The sequence below is a fragment of the Phalangium opilio genome, unplaced genomic scaffold, assembly GCF_054372755.1.
Source record: "Phalangium opilio isolate 3A_F unplaced genomic scaffold, DU_Popi_V2 ptg000056l_1, whole genome shotgun sequence".
Classification (NCBI taxonomy): domain Eukaryota; kingdom Metazoa; phylum Arthropoda; class Arachnida; order Opiliones; family Phalangiidae; genus Phalangium; species Phalangium opilio.
In genome coordinates, this window is record NW_028324175.1 from 3,390,073 (window position 1) to 3,414,400 (window position 24,328).

General features: G+C 46.7%; 1 non-coding gene across 1 annotated transcript; it reads right to left on the reverse strand.

Annotated features, from left to right (window-relative positions):
- Positions 1-10,675: 10,675 nt before the first annotated feature.
- Positions 10,676-10,748, reverse strand: TRNAT-GGU (transfer RNA threonine (anticodon GGU)). Its single transcript has one exon. It is a non-coding gene; the product is annotated as a tRNA-Thr (tRNA).
- Positions 10,749-24,328: the final 13,580 nt, after the last annotated feature.

The window sequence follows — 24,328 nt, forward strand, 5'->3', positions numbered from 1 at the left end:
GTAGTTTTTAGTATGGTTAGATGGGGGACAATTTGGACTATAACATATCCTAAGGACATCCCCGTATCTCTAGTAGACACTGAGTTATGGGCCTGCAAAGTATAGTCTAATGCATTTCCTATGGAGGGGTTTGTTTGTTTACGATTAGCTTAATTACTCGACTACTGTTTGTCGTAGCTCAATGTTTTTAGTATGGTGGAAAAGTTTTGACTTTTTACGCTACATCTGAGACCCCACAACACCTCTTCCGGGTGGGCTCGAACCACCAACCTTTCGATTAAAAGCTGAACGCGCTAACCATTGCGCCACGGAAGCCCAAAAATTAAATGCTCGTCAGGTATTGAGGTAAAACTTTGACTTTTTACTTCACATCCGAGACCTCACAACACCGCTCCCGGATGGGCTCGAACCACCAACCTTTCGATTAACAGCCGAACGCGCTAAACATTGAGCCACGGAAGCTCAGAAATTAAATGGTTGTCACGTATTGTGGAAAAGTTTTGACTTTTTACGCTACATCTGAGACCCCACAACACCTCTTCCGGGTGGGGTCGAACCACCAACCTTTCGATTAACAGCTGAACGCGCTAACCATTGCGCCACGGAAGCCCAAATATTAAATGCTCGTCAGGTATTGTGGAAAAACTCTGACATTTTACTTCACATCTGAGGCCTCACAACACCGCTCCCGGATAGGCTCGAACCACCAACCTTTCGGTTAACAGCCGAACGCGCTAACCATTCGCCACGGACGCCCAAAAATTAAATGGTCGTCAGGTATTGTGGAAAATTTTGGCTATTTATTTAACATTTGAGATCCAAAAACACCGCTCCCGGGTGGGCTCGAACCACCAACCTATTGGTTAACAGCCGAACGCGCTAACGATTGAGCCACGAAAGCTCAGAAAATAAATGGTTGTCACGTATTGTGGAAAAGTTTTGTCTTTTTACGCTACATATGAGACCCAACAACACCTCTCCCGGGTGGGCTCGAACCACCAACCTTTCGATTAACAGCTGACCGCGCTAACCATTGCGCCACGCAAGCCCAAAAATTAAATGTTCGTCAGGTATTGTGGAAAAACTCTGACATTTTACGTTACATCTGAGACGTCACAACACTTCTCCCGGATAGGCTCGAACCACCAACCAATTGGTTAACAGCCGAACGCGCTAACCATTGCGCCAAGGAAGCCCAAAAATTAAAAGGTAGTCAGGTATTGTGGAAAAACTTTGGTTTTCTACGTTACATTTGAGATCCCACAACACCGCTCCCGGGTGGGCTCGAACCACCAACCTTTCGATTAACAGCTGGACGCGCTAATTATTGCGCAACGCAAGCCCGAAAATTAAATGTTCGTCAGGTATTGTGGAAAAACTCTGACATTTTACGTAACATCTGAGACGTCACAACACCGCTCCCGGATGGGCTCGAACCACCAACCTTTCGGTTAACAGCCGAACGCGCTAACCATTGCGCCACGGACGCCCAAAAAAAAAATGGTCGTCAGGTATTGTGGAAAAACTTTGGCTTTTTACGTTACATTAGAGATCCCACAACACCGCTCCCGGGTGGGCTCGAACCACCAACCTTTCGGTTAACAGCCGAACGCGCTAACCATTGCGCAACGGAGGCCAAATATTAAATGGTCGTCAGGTATTGAGTTAAAACTTTGACTTTTTACTTCACATCTGAGACCTCACAACACCGCTCCCGGATGGGCTCGAACCACCAACCTATTGGTTAACAGCCGAACGCGCTAACCATTGAGCCACGGAAGCTCAGAAATTAAATGGTTGTCACGTATTGTGGAAAAGTTTTGACTTTTAACGCTACATCTGAGACCCCACAACACCTCTCCCGGGTGGGCTCGAACCTTCAAAATTTCGATTAGCAGCTGAACGCGCTAATCATTGCGCCACGGAAGCCCAAAAATTAAATGTTCGTCAGGTATTGTGGAATAACTCTGACATTTTACGTTACATCTGAGACCTCACAACACCGCTCCCGGATGGGCTCGAACCACCAACCTATTGGTTAACAGCCGAACGCGCTAACCATTGCGCCACGGAAGCCCAAAAATTAAATGGTCGTCAGGTGTTGTGGAAAAAACCTAGACTTTTTACGTCACATCTGAGACCTCACAACACCGCTCCCGGATGGGCTCGAACCACCAACCTATTTGTTATCAGCCGAACGCGCTAACCTTTGAGCCACGGAAGCTCAGAAATCAAATGGTTGTCAGGTATTGTGGATAAGTTATGACTTTTTACGTTACATCTGAGACCCTACAACACCTCTTCCGGTTGGGCTCGAACCACCAACCTTTCGGTTAACAGCCGAACGCGCTAACCATTGCGCCAAGGAAGCCCAAAAATTTAATGGTCGTCAGGTATTGTGGCAAAACTTTGGCTTTCTACGTTACATTTGAGATCCCACACCACCGCTCCCGGGTGGGCTCGAACCACCAACCTAGTGGTTAACAGCCGAACGCGCTAACCATTGAGCCACGGAAGCTCAGAAATTAAATGGTTGTCACGTATTGTGGATAAGTTTTGACCTTTTACGCTACATCTGAGACCCCACAACACCTCTTCCGGGTGCGCTTGAACCACCAGCCTTTCGATTAACAGTTGAACGCGCTAATAATTGCGCCACGGAAGCCCAAAAATTAAATGTTCGTCAGGTATTGTGGAAAAACTCTGACATTTTACGTTACATCTGAGACGTCACAACACCGCTCCCGGATGGGCTCGAACCACCAACCTTTCGGTTAACAGCTGAACGCGCTGACCATTGCGCCACGGAAGCCCAAAAATTAAATGGTCGTCAGGTATTGTGGAAAAATTTTGGCTTTCAACGTTACATTTGAGATCCCAAAACACCGCTCCCGGGTGGGCTCGAACCACCAACCTATTTGTTAACAGCCGAATTCGCTAACCTTTGAGCCACGGAAGCTCAGAATTTAAATGGTCGTCAGGTGTTGTGGAAAAAACCTTGACTTTTACGTCACATCTGAGACGTCACAACACCGCTCCCGGATGGGCTCGAACCACACACCTATTGGTTAACAGCCGAACGCGCTAACCTTTGAGCCACGGAAGCTCAGAAATTAAATGGTTGTCAGGTATTGTAGATAAGTTAAGACTGTTTACGTTACATCTGAGACCCTACAACACCTCTCCCGGGTGGGCTCGAACCTTCAACCTTTCGATTAACAGCTGAACGCGCTAATCATTGCGCCACGGAAGCCCAAAAATTAAATGTTCGTCAGGTATTGTGGAAAAACTCTGACATTTTACGTTACATCTGAGACCTCACAACACCGCTACCGGATGGGCTCGAACCACCAACCTATTGGTTAACAGCCGAACGCGCTAACCATTGCGCCACGGAAGCCCAAAATTTAAATGGTCGTCAGGTGTTGTGGAAAAAACCTTGACTTTTTACGTCACATCTGAGACGTCACAACACCGCTCCCGGATGGGCTCGAACCACACACCTATTGGTTAACAGCCGAACGCGCTAACCTTTGAGCCACGGAAGCTCAGAAATTAAATGGTTGTCAGGTATTGTAGATAAGTTACGACTTTTTACGTTACATCTGAGACCCTACAACACCTCTTCCGGTTGGGCTCGAACCACCAACCTTTCGGTTAACAGCCGAACGCACTAACAATTGCGCCAAGAAGGCCCAAAAATTTAATGGCCGTCAGGTATTGTGGCAAAACTTTGGCTTTCTACGTTACATATGAGATCCCACACCACCGCTCCCGGGTGGGCTCGAACCACCAACCTATTGGTTAACAGCCGAACGCGCTAACCATTGAGCCACGGAAGCCCAAAAATTAAATGCTCGTCAGGTATTGTGTAAAAACCTTGACTTTTTGCGTCACATCTGAGACCTGACAACACCGCTCCCGGATGGGCTCGAACAACCCACCTATTGGTTAACAGCCGAACGCGCTAACCATTGCGCCACGGAAGTTAAAAAATTAAATGCTCGTCAGGTATTGTGTAAAAACCTTGACTTTTTACGTCACATCTGAGACCTCACAACACCGCTCCCGGGTGGGCTCGAACCACCAACCTATTGGTTAACAGCCGAACGCGCTAACCATTGAGCCACGGAAGCTCAGAAATTAAATGGTCGTCACGTATTGTGGAAAAACTTAGGCTTTCTACGTTACATTTGAGATCCCACAACACCGCTCCCGGGTGGGCTTGAAAAACCAACCTATTGGTTAACAGCCGAACGCGTTAACCATTGCGCCACGGAAGCCCAAAAATTAAATGGTCGTCAGGTATTGTGGAAAAACTTAGGCTTTCTACGTTACATTTGAGATCCCACAACACCGCTCCCGGGTGGGCTTGAAAAACCAACCTATTGGTTAACAGCCGAACGCGTTAACCATTGCGCCACGGAAGCCCAAAAATTAAATGGTCGTCAGGTATTGTGGAAAAACTTTGGCTTTCTACGTTACGTTTGAGATCCCACAACGCCGCTCCCGGGTGGGCTCGAACCACTAGCCTATTTGTTAACTGCTGAACGCGCTAACCATTGCGCCACGGAAGCCCAAAAATTAAATGCTCGTCAGGTATTGTGTAAAAACCTTGACTTTTTGCGTCACATCTGAGACCTGACAACACCGCTCCCGGATGGGCTCGAACAACCCACCTATTGGTTAACAGCCGAAAGCGCTAACCATTGAGCCACGGAAGCTCAGAAATTAAATGGTTGTCACGTATTGTGGAAAAGTTTTGAATTTTTACGCTACAACTGAGACGCCACAACACCTCTCCCGGGTGGGCTCGAACCTTCAACCTTTCGATAAACAGCTGAACGCGCTAATCATTGCGCCACGGAAGCCCAAAAATTAAATGGTCGTCAGGTATTGTGGAAAAACTTTGGCTTTCTACGTTACGTTTTAGATCCCACAACACCGCGCCCGGGAGGGCTCGAACCACCAACCTATTGGTTAACAGCCGAACGCCCTAACCATTGCGCCACGGAAGCCCAAAAATTAAACCGTCAGGTATTGTGGAAAAAATTTGGCTTTCTACGTTACATTTGAGATCCCACAACGCCGCTCCCGGGTGGGCTCGAACCACTAACCTATTGGTTAACAGCCGAACGCGCTAACCATTGAGCCACGGAGGCTCAGATTTAAATGGTTGTCACGTATTGTGGAAAAGTTTTGACTTTTTACGCTACATCTGAGACCCCACAACACCTCTCCCGGGTGGGCTCGAACCACCAACCTTTCGATTAACAGCTGAACGCGCTAACCATTGCGCCACGGAAGGCCAAAAATTCAATGTTCGTCAGGTATTGTGGAAAAACTCTGACATTTTATGTTACATCTGAGACGTCACAACACCGCTCCCGGGAGGGCTCAAACCACCAGTCTTTTGAACAGCAGCTGAACGCGCTAACCATTGCGCAACGGAAGCCCAAAAATTAAATGGTCGTCCGGTATTGTGGAAAAACTTTGACTTTTTACGTAACATCTGAGACCTCATAGCACCGCTCCCGGGTGTGCTCGAACCACCAACCTTTCTGTTAACAGCCGAACGCGCTAACGATTGCGCCACGGAAGCCCAAAAATTAAATGGTCGTCCGGTATTGTGGAAAAACCTTGACTTTTTACGTCACATCTGAGACGTCACAACACCGCTCCCGGATGGGCTCGAACCACCAACCTATTGGTTAACAGGCGAACGCGCTAACCATTGAGCCACGGAAGCTCAGAATTTAAATGGTTGTCACGTATTGCGGAAAAGTTTTGACTTTTTACGCTACATCTGAGACCCCACAACACCTCTCTCGGGTGGGCTCGAACCTTCAACCTTTCGATTAACAGCTGAACGCGCTAATCATTGCGCCACGGAAGCCCAAAAATTAAATAGTCGTCAGGTGCTGTGGAAAAAACCTTGACTTTTTACGTCACATCTGAGACGTCACAACACCGCTCCCGGATGGGCTCGAACCACACACCTATTCGTTAACAGCCGAATTCGCTAACCATTGAGCCACGGAAGCTCAGAATTTAAGTGGTTGTCACATATTGTGGAAAAGTTTTAACATTTTACGTTACATCTGAGACGTCACAACACCGCTCCCGGATGGGCTCGAACCACCAACCTTTCGGTTAACAGCTGAACGCGCTAATCATTGCGCCACGGAAGCCCAAAAATTAAATGTTCGTCAGGTATTGTGGAAAAACTCTGACATTTTACGTTACATCTGAGACCTCACAACACCGCTCCCGGATGGGCTCGAACCACCAACCTATTGGTTAACAGCCGAACGCGCTAACCATTGCGCCACGGAAGACCAAAAATTTAATGGTCGTCAGGTATTGTGGCAAAACTTTGGCTTTCTACGTTACATTTGAGATCCCACACCACCGCTCCCGGGTGGGCTCGAACCACCAACCTATTGGTTAACAGCCGAACGCGCTAACCATTGAGCCACGGAAGCTCAGAAATTAAATGGTTGTCACGTATTGTGGATAAGTTTTGACTTTTTACGCTACATCTGAGACCCCACAACACCTCTTCTGGGTGGGCCTGAACCACCAGCCTTTCGATTAACAGTTGAACGCGCTAATAATTGCGCCAGGGTAGCCCAAAAATTAAATGTTCGTCAGGTATTGTTGAAAAACTCTGACATTTTACGTTACATCTGAGACCTCACAACACCGCTTCCGGATGGGCTCTAACCACCAACCTATTGGTTAACAGCCGAACGCGCTAACCATTCAGCCACGGAAGCTCAGAAATTAAATGGTTGTCACGTATTGTGGAAAAGTTTTGACTTTTTACGCTACATCTGAGACCCCACAACACCTCTCCCGGTTGGGCTCGAACCACCAACCTTTCGATTAACAGCTGAACGCGCTAACCATTGCGCCACGGAAGCCCAAAAATTCAATGTTCGTCAGGTATTGTGGAAAAACCTTGACTTTTTACGTCACATCTGAGACCTCACAACACCGCTCCCGGATGGGCTCTAACCACCAACCTATTGGTTAACAGCCGAACGCGCTAACCATTGAGCCACGAAAGCTCAGAAATTAAATGGTCGTCACGTATTGTGGAAAAACTTTGGCTTTCTACGTTACATTTGAGATCCCACAACACCGCTCCCGGGTGGGCTCGAACCACCAACCTATTGGTTAACAGCCGAACGCGTTAACCATTGCGCCACGGAAGCCCAAAGATTAAATGGTCGTCAGGTATTGTGGAAAAACTTTGGCTTTCTACGTTACGTTTGAGATCCCACAACGCCGCTCCCGGGTGGGCTCGAACCACTAAATTATTTGTTAACTGCTGAACGCGCTAACCATTGCGCCACGGAAGCTCAGAAATTAAATGGTTGTCACGTATTGTGGAAAAGTTTTGACTTTTTACGCTACATCTGAGACCCCACAACACCTCTCCCGGGTGGGCTCGAACCTTCAACCTTTCGATTAACAGCTGAACGCGCTAATCATTGCGCCACGGAAGCCCAAAAATTAAATGGTCGTCAGGTATTGTGGAAAAACTTTGGCTTTCCACGTTACGTTTGAGATCCCACAACACCGCGCCCGGGTGGGCTCGAACCACCAACCTATTAGTTAACAGCCGAACGCCCTAACCATTGCGCCACGGAAGCCCAAAAATTAAATGATCGTCAGGTATTGTGGAAAAACTTTGGCTTTCTACGTTACATTTGAGATCCCACAACGCCGCTCCCGGGTGGGCTCGAACCACTAACCTATTAGTTAACAGCCGAACGCGCTAACCATTGAGCCACGGAAGCTCAGAAATTAAATGGTTGTCACGTATTGTGGAAAAGTTTTGACTTTTTACGCTACATCTGAGACCCCACAACACCTCTCCCTGGTGGGCTCGAACCACCAACCTTTCGATTAACAGCTGAACGCGCTAACCATTGCGCCACGGAAGCCCAAAATTTCAATGTTCGTCAGGTATTGTGGAAAAACTCTGACATTTTATGTTACATCTGAGACGTCACAACACCGCTCCCGGGAGGGCTCAAACCACCAGTCTTTTGAATAGCAGCTGAACGCGCTAACCATTGCGCCACGGAAGCCCAAAAATTAAATGGTCGTCCGGTATTGTGGAAAAACTTTGACTTTTTACGTAACAACTGAGACCTCATAGCACCGCTCCCGGGTGTGCTCGAACCACCAACCTTTCTTTTAACAGCCGAACGCGCTAACGATTGCGCCACGGAAGCCCAAAATTTAAATGGTCGTCCGGTATTGTGGAAAAACCTTGACTTTTTACGTCACATCTGAGACGTCACAACACCGCTCCCGGATGGGCTCGAACCACCAACCTATTGGTTAACAGCCGAACGCGCTAACCATTGAGCCACGGAAGCTCAGAAATTAAATGGTTGTCACGTATTGTGGAAAAGTTTTGACTTTTTACGCTACATCTGAGACCCCACAACACCTCTCCCGGGTGGGCTCGAACCTTCAACCTTACGATTAACAGCTGAACGCGCTAGTCATTGCGGCACGGAAGCCCAAAAATTAAATGTTCGTCAGGTATTGTGGAAAAAATCTGATATTTTACGTTACATCTGAGACCTCACTACACCGCTCCCGGATGGGCTCGAACCACCAACCTATTGGTTAAAAGCCGAACGCGCTAACCATTGCGCCACGGAAGCCCAAAAATTAAATGGTCGTCAGGTGTTGTGGAAAAAACCTTGGCTTTTTACGTCACATCTGAGACGTCACAACACCTATTCCGGTTGGGCTCGAACCACCAACCTTTCGGTTAACAGCCGAACGCCCTAACCATTGCGCCACGGAAGCCCAAAATTTAAATGGTCGTCAGGTATTGTGGCAAAACTTTGGCTTTCTACGTTACATTTGAGATCCCACACCTCCGCTCCCGGGTGGGCTCGAACCACCAACCTATTGGTTAACAGCCGAACGCGCTAACCATTGAGCCACGGAATCTCAGAAATTAAATGGTTGTCACGTATTGTGGATAAGTTTTGTCTTTTTACGCTACATCTGAGACCCCACAACACCTCTTCCGGGTGGGCTTGAACCACCAGCCTTTCGATTAACAGTTGAACGCGCTAATAATTGCGCCAAAGAAGCCCAAAAATTAAATGTTCGTCAGGTATTGTGGAAAAACTCTGACATTTTACGTTACATTCGAGACGTCACAACACCGCTCCCGGGAGGGCTCAAACCACCAGTCTTTTGAATAGCAGCTGAACGCGCTAACCATTGCGCCACGGAAGCCTAAATATTAAATGGTCGTCATGTATTGTGGAAAAACTCTGACTTTTTACGTTACATCTGAGACCTCACAAAACGCTCCCGGATGGGCTCGAAAAACCAAAATTTCGGTTAAAAGCCGAAAGCGCTAGCCATTGAGCCACGGAAGCTCTGAAATTAAATGGTCGTCCGGTATTGTGGAAAAACTTTGACTTTTTACGTAACATCTGAGACCTCATAGCACCGCTCCCGGGTGTGCTCGAACCACCAACCTTTCTGTTAACAGCCAAACGCGCTAACCATTGCGCCAAGGAAGCCCAAATATTAAATATTCGTCAGGTATTGTGGAAAAACTCTGACATTTTACGTCACATCTGAGACCCCACAACACCTCTCGCGGGTGGGCTCGAACCACCAACCTTTCGATTAACAGAAGAACGCGCTAACCATTGCGCCACGGAAGCCCAAAAATTAAATGGTCGTCAGGTATTGTGGAAAAACCTTGACTTTTTACGTCACATCTGAGACCTCACAACACCGCTCCCGGATGGGCTCGTACTACTAAACTATTGGTTAACAGCCGAACGCGCTAACCATTGCGCCAAGGAAGCCCAAAAATTTAATGGTCGTCAGGTATTGTGGCAAAACTTTGGCTTTCTACGTTACATTTGAGATCCCACACCACCGCTCCCGGGTGGGCTCGAACCACCAACCTATTGGTTAACAGCCGAACGCGCTAACCATTGAGCCACGGAATCTCAGAAATTAAATGGTTGTCACGTATTGTGGATAAGTTTTGACTTTTTACGCTACATCTGAGACCCCACAACACCTCTCCCGGGTGGGCTCGAACCACCAACCTTTCGATTAACAGAAGAACGCGCTAACCGTTGCGCCACGGAAGCTCAAAAATTAAATGGTCGTCAGGTATTGTGGAAAAACCTTGACTTTTTACGTCACATCTGAGACCTCACAACACCGCTCCCGAAAGGGCTCAAACCACCAGTCTTTTGAATAACAGCTGAACGCGCTAACCATTGCGCCCCGGAAGCCCAAAAATTAAATGGTCGTCAGGTATTGTGGAAAAACTTTGGCTTTCTACGTTACATTTGCGATCCCACAACACCGCTCCCGGGTGGGCTCGAACCACCAACCTATTGGCTAACAGCCGAACGCGCTAACCATTGAGCCACGAAAGCTCAGAAATTAAATGGTTGTCACGTATTGTGGAAAAGTTTTGACTTTTTACGCTACATCTGAGACCCCACAACACCTCTCTCGGGTGGGCCCGAACCACCAACCTTTCGATTAGCAGCTGAACGCGCTAATTATTGCGCCACGGAAGCCCAAAAATTAAATGGTCGTCAGGTATTCTGGAAAAACTTTGGCTTTCTACGTTACATTCGTGATCCCACAACACCGCTCCCGGGTGGGCTTGAACCACCAACCTTTCGGTTACCAGCCGAACGCGCTAACCATTGCGCCACGGAAGCCCAAAAATTAAATGGTCGTCAGGTATTGTGGAAAAACTTTGGCTTTCCACGTTACATGTGAGATCCCACAACACCGCTCCCGGGTGGCCTCGAACCACCAACCTATTGGTTAACAGCCGACCGCGCTAACTATTGAGCCACGGAAGCCCAAAAATTAAATGGTCGTCAGGTATTGTGGAAAAACCTTGACTTTTTACGTAACATCTGAGACGTCACAATACCGCTCCCGGATGGGCTTGAACCACCAACCTTTCGGTTAACAGCCGAACGCGCTAACCATTGCGCCACGGAAGCCCAAAAATTAAATGGTCGTCAGGTATTGTGGAAAAACTTTGGCTTTCTACGTTACATTCGAGATCCCACAACACCGCTCCCGGGTATGCTTGAAGCACCAACCTATTGGCTAACAGCCGAACGCGCTAACCATTGAGCCACGGAAGCTCAGAAATTAAATGCTCGTCAGGTATTGTGGAAAAACTTTTGCTTTCTACGTTACATTTGAGATCCCACAACACCGCTCCCGGGTGGGCTCGAACCACCAACCTATGGGTCAACAGCAGAACGCGCTAACCATTGCGCCACGGAAGCCCAAAAATTAAATGCTTGTCAGGTTTTGCGTAAAAACCTTGACTTTTTAAGTCACATCTAAGACCTCACAACACCGCTCCCGGATGGGCTCGAACCACAAACCTATTGGTTAACAGCCGAACGCGATAACCATTGAGCCAAGGAAGCTCGGAAATTAAATGGTTGTCAGGTATTGTGGATAAGTTATGACTTATTACGTTACATCTGATACCCTACAACACCTCTCCCGGTTGGGATCGAACCACCAACCTTTCGGTTAACAGCCGAACGCGCTAACCATCGCCCCAAGGAAGCCCAAAAATTAAATGTTCGTCAGGTATTGTGAAAAAACCTTGAATTTTTACGTTACATTTGAGATCCCACAACACCGCTCCCGGGTGGGCTCGAACCACCAACCTATTGGTTAACAGCCGAACGCGCTAATCATTGAGCCACGGAAGCCCAGAAATTAAATGGTTGTCACGTATTGTGGAAACGTTTTGACTTTTTACGCTACATCTGAGACCCCACAACACCTCTCCCGGGTGGGCTCGTACCACCAACCTTTCGATTAACAGCTGAACGCGCTAATCATTGCGCCACGGAAGCCCAAAAATTAAATGTTCGTCAGGTATTGTGGAAAAACTCTGACATTTTACGTTACATCTGAGACCTCACAACACCGCTCCTGGATGGGCTCGAACCACCAACCTATTGGTTAACATCCGAACGCGCTAACCATTAAGCCACGGAAGCCCAAAATTTAAATGGTCGTCAGGTGTTGTGGAAAAAACCTTGACTTTTTACATCACATCTGAGACGTCACAACACCGCTCCTGGATGGGCTCGAACCACACACCTATTAATTAACAGCCGAACGCGCTAACCTTTGAGACACGGAAGCTCACAAATTAAATGGTTGTCAGGTATTGTAGATAAGTTATGACTTTTTACGTTACATCTGAGACCCTACAACACCTCTTCCGGTTGGGCACGAACCACCAACCTTTCGGTTAACAGCCGAACGCACTAACCATTGAGCCACGGAAGCTCAGAGATTAAATGGTTGTCAGGTATTCTAGAGGGCCGGTAGGCCCTTCTAGATAAGAACCCACACCCTCCCGTAATGTTAAAGAAATAATTCACAGATTTTAGGCTTAGCGTCCCATTGAAAAAGCATGGGATTTTTGGTGGTCCACTCCATCGAATAACTTAGAAACTACTGCGAAGTTAAGGTTCGGAACACTTTTGGATTATCAAGCAACTATTGAATGTTGAACTTCTGAAGTTTGATTAAGAACAATTAAGTCTAAGTATTATATTTTAATTAATTTATAAATCATGGTAAAACCGTTAAATATATTACACTGTTTGCATAAACATTTTATTCAGCCTCCATCGGGTTTGTGGCGCATAGGATAACGCGTCTGCCTATGGAGCAGAAGATTGCAGGTTCGAGTCCTGGCAAGCTCGTTGTTTATTTTTACAGATCTTTTATTCAACATAAATGAAATAATCCTATAAGTACAATGTTTAGATAATATTTTGTTACGAAGTACGGGCTTGTGGCGTAATGGATAACGCGTTTGCATTCGAGGCAAAACATTGCAGGTTCGAGTCTTGGAAAGCTCGTTGTCTATTTTTGATGAAGAATCTTAGTATATATAAGGGAAAATTCTTAAATAACAAACTTTCAATGAAATGTGCGCGTGCTGGCGCGTGGTTTAGACAACTTTTTTTAAATCTTTACAAAAAGGTCAACTAAACTTAATTGAGTCACCAACCGCCTTTTTATATGAAATAAGTTACCACCCGCCTATCTATGGTGAATTAATTTACCACCCGCCTACCAAATGTGAATTAATTCACCACTCCCTGCCAAATGATTTAAAATTTTAATCTTTCATATAAAATAATGAGAGGCACTTGGAGTGAGCCAATATTCTCATGAACATCTTACTGAAACATCGAATAAATGACGTTTGACAAGCATAAAATTATTTTTATAATATATTAATACAAATTAAGGCTGAAGGAACAGATATTATATAAAAAAGACTTGGTTTGCCCAAGCCTTAAAAACAAAACGATAAGAGTTTTTCCAGTTTTCTGAAGCGCAGATATTATTTTTTTCTATTGAATTTTGAAGACAATCCGTATTTTACTACTCTTTAGAATTTAATTCAATCACCTGATTTTACTGCTAATGGATTAGTTTCCTATAAATTAATTGAAATAAAAAATTACTTATCTCAGATTTTTCAACAACAATTCCATTTTCCTGAAATATTTTATCATGAATTTATTATTTTGAGGGATATCGTGTAAATTTAATCAAATTGACACTTTCTTTTTTAATTTCCGAGAATTTTCCTTTCAAAAGGTTTCAAACACATCAAGTTTTCATAATGTTGTCAACTAAATAGCAACTCAACCAACACTTCTAAAATCTTTCCCACAAGTACTGATATACACAGTTCAATAATTGTGACTGTGCTTAGAGAAGAAACGAACCCGTTTATCAAATATTAGAAAGGTGATAACAGCCCCCCTTTGTATTCTAAAAGACCGCATAAAATACATTATTAATGAGAGAATTATTTGAAAATTAAAGTACGTTCTCCATTGAAAAGAAAAAATTTCATGATAAAATGTTTCAGGAAAATGGAATTGTTGTTGAAAAATCTGAGATAAGTAATTTTTTATTTCAATTAATTTATAGGAAACTAATCCATTAGCAGTAAAATCAGGTGATTGAATTAAATTCTAAAGAGTAGTAAAATACGGATTGTCTTTAAAATTCAATAGAAAAAAATAATATCTGCGCTTCAGACAACTGGAAAAACTCTTATCGTTTTGTTTTTAAGGCTTGGGCAAACCAAGTCTTTTTTATATAATTGTGGATAAGTTATGACTTATTACGTTACATCTGAGACCCTACAACACCTCTCACGGTTGGGCTCGAACCACCAACCTTTCGGTTAACAGCCGAACGCGCTAACCATTGCGCCAAGGAAGCCCAAAAATTTAATGGTCGTCAGGTATTGTGGCAAAACTTTGGCTTTCTACGTTACATTTGAGATCCCACACCACCGCTCCCGGGTGGGCTCGAACCACCAACCTATTGGTTAACAGCCGAACGCGCTAACCATTGAGCCACGGAATCTCAGAAATTAAATGGTTGTCACGTATTGTGGATAAGTTTTGACTTTTTACGCTACATCTGAGACCCCACAACACCTCTTCCGGGTGGGCTTGAACCACCAGCCTTTCGATTAACAGTTGAACGCGCTAATAATTGCGCCAAGGAAGCCCAAAAATTAAATGTTCGTCAGGTATTGTGGAAAAACTCTGAAATTTTACGTTACATCTGAGACGCCACAACACCGCTCCCGGATGGGCACGAACCACCAACCTTTAGGTTAAGAGCCGAACGCGCTAACCTTTGAGCCACGGAAGCCCAAAAATTAAATGCTCGTCAGGTATTGTGTAAAAACCTTGACTTTTTGCGTCACATCTGAGACCTCACAACACCGCTCCCGGATGGGCTCGAACAACCAACCTATTGGTTAACAGCCGAACGCGCTAACCATTGCGCCACGGAAGCCCAAAAGTTAAATGCTCGTCAGGTATTGTGTAAAAACCTTGACTTTTTACGTCACATCTGAGACCTCACAACACCGCTCCCGGATGGGCTCGAACAACCAACCTATTGGTTAACAGCCGAACGCGCTAACCATTGCGCCACGGAAGCCCAAAAATTAAATGTTCGTCAGGTATTGTGGAAAAACTCTGACATTTTACGTTACATCTGAGACCTCACAACACCGCTCCCGGATGGGCTCGAACCACCACCCTATTGGTTAACAGCCAAACGCGCTAACCATTGAGCCACGGAAGCTCAGAGATTAAATGGTTGTCAGGTGTTGTGGATAAGTTATGACTTATTACGTTACATCTGAGACCCTACAACACCTCTCTCGGTTGGGCTCGAACCACCAACCTTTCGGTTAACAGCCGAACGCGCTAACCATTGCGCCAAGGAAGCCCAAAAAATAAATGGTCGTCAGGTATTGTGGAAAAACCTTGACTTTTTACGTCACTTCTGAGACCTCACAACACCGTTCCCGGATGGGCTCGAACCACCAACCTATTGGTTAACAGCCGAACGCGCTAACCATTGAGCCACGGAAGCTCAGAAATTAAATGGTCGTCACGTATTGTGGAAAAACTTTGGCTTTCTACGTTACATTTGAGATCCCACAACACCGCTCCCGGGTGGGCTCGAACCACCAACCTATTGGTTAACAGCCGAACGCGTTAACCATTGCGCCACGGAAGCCCAAAAATTAAATGGTCGTCAGGTATTGTGGAAAAACTTTGGCTTTCTACGTTACGTTTGAGATCCCACAACGCCGCTCCCGGGTGGGCTCGAACCACTAACCTATTTGTTAACTGCTGAACGCGCTAACCATTGCGCCACGGAAGCTAAAAATTAAATGCTCGTCAGGTATTGTGTAAAAACCTTGACTTTTTACGTCACATCTGAGACCTCACAACACCGCTCCCGGATGGGCTCGAACCACCAACCTATTGGTTAACAGCCGAACGCGCTAACCATTGCGCCACGGAAGCCCAAAAATTAAATGTTCGTCAGGTATTGTGGAAAAACTCTGACATTTTACGTTACATCTGAGACCTCACAACACCGCTCCCGGATGGGCTCGAACCACCACCCTATTGGTTAACAGCCAAACGCGCTAACCATTGAGCCACGGAAGCTCAGAGATTAAATGGTTGTCAGGTGTTGTGGATAAGTTATGACTTATTACGTTACATCTGAGACCCTACAACACCTCTCTCGGTTGGGCTCGAACCACCAACCTTTCGGTTAACAGCCGAACGCGCTAACCATTGCGCCAAGGAAGCCCAAAAAATAAATGGTCATCGGGTATTGTGGAAAAACTTTGTCTTTCTACGTTACATTTGAGATCCCACAACACCGCTCCCGGGTGGGCTCGAACCACCACCCTATTGGTTAAAAGCTGAACGCGCTAACCATTCAGCCACGGAAGCTCAGAAATTAAATGGTTGTCACGTATTGTGGAAAAACTTTGGCTTTCTACGTTACATTTGAGATCCCACAACACCGCTCCCGGGTGGGCTCGAACCACCAACCTATTTGTTAACAGCCGAATGCGTTAACCATTGCGCCACGGAAGCCCAAAAATTAAATGGTCGTCAGGTATTGTGGAAAAACTTTGGCTTTCTACGTTACGTTTGAGATCCCACAACGCCGCTCCCGGGTGGGCTCGAACCACTAACCTATTTGTTATCTGCTGAACGCGCTAACCATTGCGCCACGGAAGCCCAAAAATTAAATGCTCGTCAGGTATTGTGTAAAAACCTTGACTTTTTACGTCACTTCTGAGACCTCACAACACCGCTCCCGGATGGGCTCGAACCACCAACCTATTGGTTAACAGCCGAACGCGCTAACCATTGCGCCACGGAAGCCCAAAAGTTCAATATTCGTCAGGTATTGTGGAAAAACTCTGACATTTTATGTTACATCTGAGACGTCACAACACCGCTCCCGGAAGGGCTCAAACCACCAGTCTTTTGAATAGCTGCTGAACGCGCTAACCATTGCGCCACGGAAGCCCAAAAATTAAATGGTCGTCCGGTATTGTGGAAAAACCTGGACTTTTTACGTAACATCTGAGACCTCATAGCACCGCTCCCGGGTGTGCTCGAACCACCAACCTTTCTGTTAACAGCCGAACGCGCTAACGATTGCGCCACGGAAGCCCCAAAATTAAATGCTCGTCAGGTATTGTGTAAAAACCTTGACTTTTTACGTCACTTCTGAGACCTCACAACACCGCTCCCGGATGGGCTCGAACCACCAACCTATTGGTTAACAGCCGAACGCGCTAACCATTGCGCCACGGAAGCCCAAAAGTTCAATATTCGTCAGGTATTGTGGAAAAACTCTGACATTTTATGTTACATCTGAGACGTCACAACACCGCTCCCGGAAGGGCTCAAACCACCAGTCTTTTGAATAGCTGCTGAACGCGCTAACCATTGCGCCACGGAAGCCCAAAAATTAAATGGTCGTCCGGTATTGTGGAAAAACCTGGACTTTTTACGTAACATCTGAGACCTCATAGCACCGCTCCCGGGTGTGCTCGAACCACCAACCTTTCTGTTAACAGCCGAACGCGCTAACGATTGCGCCACGGAAGCCCCAAAATTAAATGGTCGTCCGGTATTGTGGAAAAACCTGGACTTTTTACGTCACATCTGAGACGTCACAGCACCGCTCCCGGATGGGCTCGAACCACCAACCTATTGGTTAACAGCCGAACGCGCTAACCATTGAGCCACGGAAGCTCAGAAATTAAATGGTCGTCACGTATTGTGGAAAAACTTTGGCTTTCTACGTTACATTTGAGATCCCACAACACCGCTCCCGGGTGGGCTCGAACCACCAACCTATTGGTTAACAGCCGAACGCGTTAACCATTGCGCCACGGAAGCCCAAAAATTAAATGGTCGTCAGGTATTGTGGAAAAACTTTGGCTTTCTACGTTACGTTTGAGATCCCACAACGCCGCTCCCGGGTGGGCTCGAACCACTAACCTATTTGTTAACTGCTGAACGCGCTAACCATTGCGCCACGGAAGCTAAAAATTAAATGCTCGTCAGGTATTGTGTAAAAACCTTGACTTTTTACGTCACATCTGAGACCTCACAACACCGCTCCCCGATGGGCTCGAACCACCAACCTATTGGTTAACAGCCGAACGCGCTAACCATTGCGCCACGGAAGCCCAAAAATTAAATGTTCGTCAGGTATTGTGGAAAAACTCTGACATTTTACGTTACATCTGAGACCTCACAACACCGCTCCCGGATGGGCTCGAACCACCAACCTATTGGTTAACAGCCGAACGCGCTAACCATTGAGCCACGGAAGCTCAGAGATTAAATGGTTGTCAGGTGTTGTGGATAAGTTATGACTTATTACGTTACATCTGAGACCCTACAACACCTCTCTCGGTTGGGCTCGAACCACCAACCTTTCGGTTAACAGCCGAACGCGCTAACCATTCAGCCACGGAAGCTCAGAAATTAAATGGTTGTCACGTATTGTGGAAAAACTTTGGCTTTCTACGTTACATTTGAGATCCCACAACACCGCTCCCGGGTGGGCTAGAACCACCAACCTATTTGTTAACAGCCGAACGCGTTAACCATTGCGCCACGGAAGCCCAAAAATTAAATGGTCGTCAGGTATTGTGGAAAAACTTTGGCTTTCTACGTTACGTTTGAGATCCCACAACGCCGCTCCCGGGTGGGCTCGAACCACTAACCTATTTGTTAACTGCTGAACGCGCTAACCATTGCGCCACGGAAGCCCAAAAATTAAATGCTCGTCAGGTATTGTGTAAAAACCTTGACTTTTTACGTCACTTCTGAGACCTCACAACACCGCTCCCGGATTGGCTCGAACCACCAACCTACTGGTTAACAGCCGAACGCGCTAACCATTGCGCCACGGAAGCCCAAAAGTTCAATATTCGTCAGGTATTGTGGAAAAACTCTGACATTTTATGTTACATCTGAGACGTCACAACACCGCTCCCGGAAGGGCTCAAACCACCAGTCTTTTGAATAGCAGCTGAACGCGCTAACCATTGCGCCATGGAAGCCCAAAAATTAAATGGTCGTCCGGTATTGTGGAAAAACCTGGACTTTTTATGTAACATCTGAGACCTCATAGCACCGCTCCCGGGTGTGCTCGAACCACCAACCTTTCTGTTAACAGCCGAACGCGCTAACGATTGCGCCACGGAAGCCCCAAAATTAAATGGTCGTCCGGTATTGTGGAAAAACCTGGACTTTTTACGTCACATCTGAGACGTCACAACACCGCTCCCGGATGGGCTCGAACCACCAACCTATTGGTTAACAGCCGAACGCGCTAACCATTGAGCCACGGAAGCTCAGAAATTAAATGGTTTTCACGTATTGCGGAAAAGTTTTGACTTTTTACGCTACATCTGAGACCCCACAACACCTCTCTCGGGTGGGCTCGAACCTTCAACTTTTCGATTAACAGCTGAACGCGCTAATCATTGGGCCACGGAAGCCCAAAAATTAAATGGTCGTCAGGTATTGTGGAAAAACATTGGCTTTCTACGTTACGTTTGAGATCCCACAACACCGCGCCCGGGTGGGCTCGAACCACCAACCTAATGGTTAACAGCCGAACGCACTAACCATTGCGCCACGGAAGCCCAAAAATTAAATGATCGTCAGGTATTGTGGAAAAACTTTGGCTTTCTACGTTACGTTTGAGATCCCACAACGCCGCTCCCGGGTGGGCTCGAACCACTAACCTATTTGTTAACTGCTGAACGCGCTAACCATTGCGCCACGGAAGCTAAAAATTAAATGCTCGTCAGGTATTGTGTAAAAACCTTGACTTTTTACGTCACATCTGAGACCTCACAACACCGCTCCCGGATGGGCTCGAACCACCAACCTATTGGTTAACAGCCGAACGCGCTAACCATTGCGCCACGGAAGCCCAAAAATTAAATGTTCGTCAGGTATTGTGGAAAAACTCTGACATTTTACGTTACATCTGAGACCTCACAACACCGCTCCCGGATGGGCTCGAACCACCACCCTATTGGTTAACAGCCAAACGCGCTAACCATTGAGCCACGGAAGCTCAGAGATTAAATGGTTGTCAGGTGTTGTGGATAAGTTATGACTTATTACGTTACATCTGAGACCCTACAACACCTCTCTCGGTTGGGCTCGAACCACCAACCTTTCGGTTAACAGCCGAACGCGCTAACCATTGCGCCAAGGAAGCCCAAAAAATAAATGGTCGTCAGGTATTGTGGAAAAACCTTGACTTTTTACGTCACTTCTGAGACCTCACAACACCGTTCCCGGATGGGCTCGAACCACCAACCTATTGGTTAACAGCCGAACGCGCTAACCATTGAGCCACGGAAGCTCAGAAATTAAATGGTCGTCACGTATTGTGGAAAAACTTTGGCTTTCTACGTTACATTTGAGATCCCACAACACCGCTCCCGGGTGGGCTCGAACCACCAACCTATTGGTTAACAGCCGAACGCGTTAACCATTGCGCCACGGAAGCCCAAAAATTAAATGGTCGTCAGGTATTGTGGAAAAACTTTGGCTTTCTACGTTACGTTTGAGATCCCACAACGCCGCTCCCGGGTGGGCTCGAACCACTAACCTATTTGTTAACTGCTGAACGCGCTAACCATTGCGCCACGGAAGCTAAAAATTAAATGCTCGTCAGGTATTGTGTAAAAACCTTGACTTTTTACGTCACATCTGAGACCTCACAACACCGCTCCCGGATGGGCTCGAACCACCAACCTATTGGTTAACAGCCGAACGCGCTAACCATTGCGCCACGGAAGCCCAAAAATTAAATGTTCGTCAGGTATTGTGGAAAAACTCTGACATTTTACGTTACATCTGAGACCTCACAACACCGCTCCCGGATGGGCTCGAACCACCACCCTATTGGTTAACAGCCAAACGCGCTAACCATTGAGCCACGGAAGCTCAGAGATTAAATGGTTGTCAGGTGTTGTGGATAAGTTATGACTTATTACGTTACATCTGAGACCCTACAACACCTCTCTCGGTTGGGCTCGAACCACCAACCTTTCGGTTAACAGCCGAACGCGCTAACCATTGCGCCAAGGAAGCCCAAAAAATAAATGGTCATCGGGTATTGTGGAAAAACTTTGTCTTTCTACGTTACATTTGAGATCCCACAACACCGCTCCCGGGTGGGCTCGAACCACCACCCTATTGGTTAAAAGCTGAACGCGCTAACCATTCAGCCACGGAAGCTCAGAAATTAAATGGTTGTCACGTATTGTGGAAAAACTTTGGCTTTCTACGTTACATTTGAGATCCCACAACACCGCTCCCGGGTGGGCTCGAACCACCAACCTATTTGTTAACAGCCGAATGCGTTAACCATTGCGCCACGGAAGCCCAAAAATTAAATGGTCGTCAGGTATTGTGGAAAAACTTTGGCTTTCTACGTTACGTTTGAGATCCCACAACGCCGCTCCCGGGTGGGCTCGAACCACTAACCTATTTGTTATCTGCTGAACGCGCTAACCATTGCGCCACGGAAGCCCAAAAATTAAATGCTCGTCAGGTATTGTGTAAAAACCTTGACTTTTTACGTCACTTCTGAGACCTCACAACACCGCTCCCGGATGGGCTCGAACCACCAACCTATTGGTTAACAGCCGAACGCGCTAACCATTGCGCCACGGAAGCCCAAAAGTTCAATATTCGTCAGGTATTGTGGAAAAACTCTGACATTTTATGTTACATCTGAGACGTCACAACACCGCTCCCGGAAGGGCTCAAACCACCAGTCTTTTGAATAGCTGCTGAACGCGCTAACCATTGCGCCACGGAAGCCCAAAAATTAAATGGTCGTCCGGTATTGTGGAAAAACCTGGACTTTTTACGTAACATCTGAGACCTCATAGCACCGCTCCCGGGTGTGCTCGAACCACCAACCTTTCTGTTAACAGCCGAACGCGCTAACGATTGCGCCACGGAAGCCCCAAAATTAAATGCTCGTCAGGTATTGTGTAAAAACCTTGACTTTTTACGTCACTTCTGAGACCTCACAACACCGCTCCCGGATGGGCTCGAACCACCAACCTATTGGTTAACAGCCGAACGCGCTAACCATTGCGCCACGGAAGCCCAAAAGTTCAATATTCGTCAGGTATTGTGGAAAAACTCTGACATTTTATGTTACATCTGAGACGTCACAACACCGCTCCCGGAAGGGCTCAAACCACCAGTCTTTTGAATAGCTGCTGAACGCGCTAACCATTGCGCCACGGAAGCCCAAAAATTAAATGGTCGTCCGGTATTGTGGAAAAACCTGGACTTTTTACGTAACATCTGAGACCTCATAGCACCGCTCCCGGGTGTGCTCGAACCACCAACCTTTCTGTTAACAGCCGAACGCGCTAACGATTGCGCCACGGAAGCCCCAAAATTAAATGGTCGTCCGGTATTGTGGAAAAACCTGGACTTTTTACGTCACATCTGAGACGTCACAGCACCGCTCCCGGATGGGCTCGAACCACCAACCTATTGGTTAACAGCCGAACGCGCTAACCATTGAGCCACGGAAGCTCAGAAATTAAATGGTCGTCACGTATTGTGGAAAAACTTTGGCTTTCTACGTTACATTTGAGATCCCACAACACCGCTCCCGGGTGGGCTCGAACCACCAACCTATTGGTTAACAGCCGAACGCGTTAACCATTGCGCCACGGAAGCCCAAAAATTAAATGGTCGTCAGGTATTGTGGAAAAACTTTGGCTTTCTACGTTACGTTTGAGATCCCACAACGCCGCTCCCGGGTGGGCTCGAACCACTAACCTATTTGTTAACTGCTGAACGCGCTAACCATTGCGCCACGGAAGCTAAAAATTAAATGCTCGTCAGGTATTGTGTAAAAACCTTGACTTTTTACGTCACATCTGAGACCTCACAACACCGCTCCCCGATGGGCTCGAACCACCAACCTATTGGTTAACAGCCGAACGCGCTAACCATTGCGCCACGGAAGCCCAAAAATTAAATGTTCGTCAGGTATTGTGGAAAAACTCTGACATTTTACGTTACATCTGAGACCTCACAACACCGCTCCCGGATGGGCTCGAACCACCAACCTATTGGTTAACAGCCGAACGCGCTAACCATTGAGCCACGGAAGCTCAGAGATTAAATGGTTGTCAGGTGTTGTGGATAAGTTATGACTTATTACGTTACATCTGAGACCCTACAACACCTCTCTCGGTTGGGCTCGAACCACCAACCTTTCGGTTAACAGCCGAACGCGCTAACCATTCAGCCACGGAAGCTCAGAAATTAAATGGTTGTCACGTATTGTGGAAAAACTTTGGCTTTCTACGTTACATTTGAGATCCCACAACACCGCTCCCGGGTGGGCTAGAACCACCAACCTATTTGTTAACAGCCGAACGCGTTAACCATTGCGCCACGGAAGCCCAAAAATTAAATGGTCGTCAGGTATTGTGGAAAAACTTTGGCTTTCTACGTTACGTTTGAGATCCCACAACGCCGCTCCCGGGTGGGCTCGAACCACTAACCTATTTGTTAACTGCTGAACGCGCTAACCATTGCGCCACGGAAGCCCAAAAATTAAATGCTCGTCAGGTATTGTGTAAAAACCTTGACTTTTTACGTCACTTCTGAGACCTCACAACACCGCTCCCGGATTGGCTCGAACCACCAACCTACTGGTTAACAGCCGAACGCGCTAACCATTGCGCCACGGAAGCCCAAAAGTTCAATATTCGTCAGGTATTGTGGAAAAACTCTGACATTTTATGTTACATCTGAGACGTCACAACACCGCTCCCGGAAGGGCTCAAACCACCAGTCTTTTGAATAGCAGCTGAACGCGCTAACCATTGCGCCATGGAAGCCCAAAAATTAAATGGTCGTCCGGTATTGTGGAAAAACCTGGACTTTTTATGTAACATCTGAGACCTCATAGCACCGCTCCCGGGTGTGCTCGAACCACCAACCTTTCTGTTAACAGCCGAACGCGCTAACGATTGCGCCACGGAAGCCCCAAAATTAAATGGTCGTCCGGTATTGTGGAAAAACCTGGACTTTTTACGTCACATCTGAGACGTCACAACACCGCTCCCGGATGGGCTCGAACCACCAACCTATTGGTTAACAGCCGAACGCGCTAACCATTGAGCCACGGAAGCTCAGAAATTAAATGGTTTTCACGTATTGCGGAAAAGTTTTGACTTTTTACGCTACATCTGAGACCCCACAACACCTCTCTCGGGTGGGCTCGAACCTTCAACTTTTCGATTAACAGCTGAACGCGCTAATCATTGGGCCACGGAAGCCCA